General features: G+C 44.2%; 1 pseudogene; it reads left to right on the top strand.

Annotated features, from left to right (window-relative positions):
* The first annotated feature begins 297 nt into the window (after nucleotides 1–297).
* On the top strand, nucleotides 298–1,993 carry LOC127542814 (fizzy-related protein homolog; annotated as a pseudogene).
* Nucleotides 1,994–2,519: the final 526 nt, after the last annotated feature.

The following is a 2,519-nucleotide window of genomic DNA, read 5'->3' on the forward strand; positions in this document are numbered from 1 at the left end:
TCAGCATTATGAAAGGAAGCCTCTCCCCATACAGTGACCATCCAGCCCTTCCAATTCCAGAACTTGGTTCTGACCTTTCTCTCCCCGCCAATCTTCACCCCTAGCTCAAAAGATATCTCTACAAGAGTCAAACTTACCTTAGCTATTGGATTCTCTTCAATCCAGACCCCAAGCATCCACTTCTGCCTTCTCCCCATTGAAATATCCTCCACAGGAACCAGGCCCATGGCCTTTGGTCCTTGTGAATCTAAGTCTTGAATGTGAGGCTGCCTTCTCCTACCCTTCACCCCTACAGAGATGCTGCAAGACATCTTCATAGACAATGGCAGTGGAATGTGAGGGTCCCTCTATCAGGATATTCCCACTCTCAAAACTGGCTCAGGGTGAGACCTCAAGAGAAATCAAAATTCTAAGAGAATTGACTGTGTCATTGTGGAGACCAGAGGGAGGGTGACACTGTTCAGGTCTCTGATGTCTTCTCCCAACAAATACGGGGGCCACTTCATTCCCTTCCGAGCAGGAACCAAATGGAGTCTGAGATTCCATAGAGGAAACTCTGAGAAGTTAAAGGTAAAAGTGAATACAAAAGAAAATATTGAAGGCGGTGCCAGAAATGAACAATTGTATTCTGTCTTGCTTGAGAATGAACTGCTGGGAGGTGAGGTTCAGAGAGTCCTGGTTCAAAAACAAGACCCACAGGAAAGCAATCTCTTCACCTACTCTCCTAGCCCAAAGCACTGGAAATCCAATGATGCCACTGAAAACTTTCAATTCTCCTTACCCTCCCTCAGTACCAGAAGCCAGCTATTATTAACTTCTACAACAGCCCCTCCCAGAAAACTCTCCAGTGTTCCTATTAAAGTACTTGAAGCACCAGAACTAAGAGATGACTTTTATCTAAATCTCTTAGATTGCTCTTCCCTCAATGTAGTCACTGTGGGCCTGGCACTTATGTTTACCTGTGGAATGCCCATTCAGGCCAGGTAACCAGATTTTGCAATCTGTCTTTGGAAGAAGATGTTGTGACCTCTGTGAGCTGCTCTGAACAGGGGAAATTGGTAGGAGTTGGAACAGAGAAAGGCTTTATACAGATTTGGGATGCAACTGTGGGGAAGAACGTGTCTACAATGGAGGGTCACTTAAGCAGAGTTGGTGTATTGGCCTAGCATGCAGACCAGATTTCCTCTGGGAGCAAAAATGCAAAGATCTTCCAGAGAGATATCCGGGCATCACCACTACAGTCACAATGGTGGCTTGCAAGGTCACAAGCAGGAGGTGTGTGGGTTGAAGTGGTTGATAAATCACCAGCTTCTAGCCTCTGATGGGAAATGAAAAGAAGCTTCTATCAGCAAAATTCTATCCTTCAGTACACCAGTCATAAGACTTCTATGAAAGCCATTGCATGGTCTCCCAATCAACATGGCCTATTAGCATCAGGTGGTGGGATAAATGATCACTGTATCCACTTCTGGAATACACTGACAGAACAGCCCCTCCAACATATGGAGACCAGTTCTCAGGTGTGTAACCTAGCCTGGTCCAAAAATGCCGACAAGTTGGTGAGCACCCATGGATTTGCCAAAAACCAAATTATTGCCTGGAAATACCCCTCTCTAACTCAAGTAGATGAACTCAGAGGGCATTCCTGCCGAGTTTTATATCTGGCAATGTCTCCTGATGGACAAGCCATAGTTACGGGAGCTGGAGATAATAACCTAAACAGGGGTCCTCAAATTTTTTAAATAAGGGGCCAGTTCACTGTCCCTTAGACTATGGGAGAGCCGGACTATAGTAAAAATAAAAACTTTGTTTTGTGGGCCTTTAAATAAAGAAACTACATAGCCCTGGGTGAGGGGGATAAACGTCTTTAGCTGCTGCATCTGGCCCGTGGGCCATAGTTTGAGGACCCCTAAGATTTTGGAATGTTTTCCCCAAAATCTGTTCCACAAAGAAATGTGTATCTGTCCTTAATCTCTTAAATAAAATTCGATAACTACCCAACTTCACACATCAGGACCACCAGACAGCAAAAAAGAACACTAACTCTAATCATCATACATACTAGAAGGGAAGGAAGGATGGGGTGGGTAGATGAATTTGGAGAAATCTTTGAGATTCTTATTAAATTCCTAATTATGAATGTTGTTGAGTGGTATTTGGACAAGGGATATGATGGGGGGGAGCAATCAAAACTTAGAAGTCTATTATTCACAAAAGGTAGACCCAAGCTGGGACTCCCATGCCTATTTTATATGCTGTCCAGAAATACTGTATCCAGGACCAAGAGACATAAATGTACTTCTTCTTTTGTCATTGTTACCTGGGTAAGGGGAGAGGAATAGAAATGAAATCTGAATGAATGAAAGTTCCTCCTAGACTTAGGAGGAACACCTTTCTTCAAATGGGGTGGTTGGCCCTTGAAGCCAGCATTTCCTATGATAAGAAATATGGGAGCTACACAACAGGGGTCTTTCAAGGGGATAGCAAGTGAGACTGGAGATTTCCAGGCCCTAGCAGGT

This window comes from Antechinus flavipes, chromosome X (assembly GCF_016432865.1).
Source record: "Antechinus flavipes isolate AdamAnt ecotype Samford, QLD, Australia chromosome X, AdamAnt_v2, whole genome shotgun sequence".
NCBI lineage: Eukaryota > Metazoa > Chordata > Mammalia > Dasyuromorphia > Dasyuridae > Antechinus > Antechinus flavipes.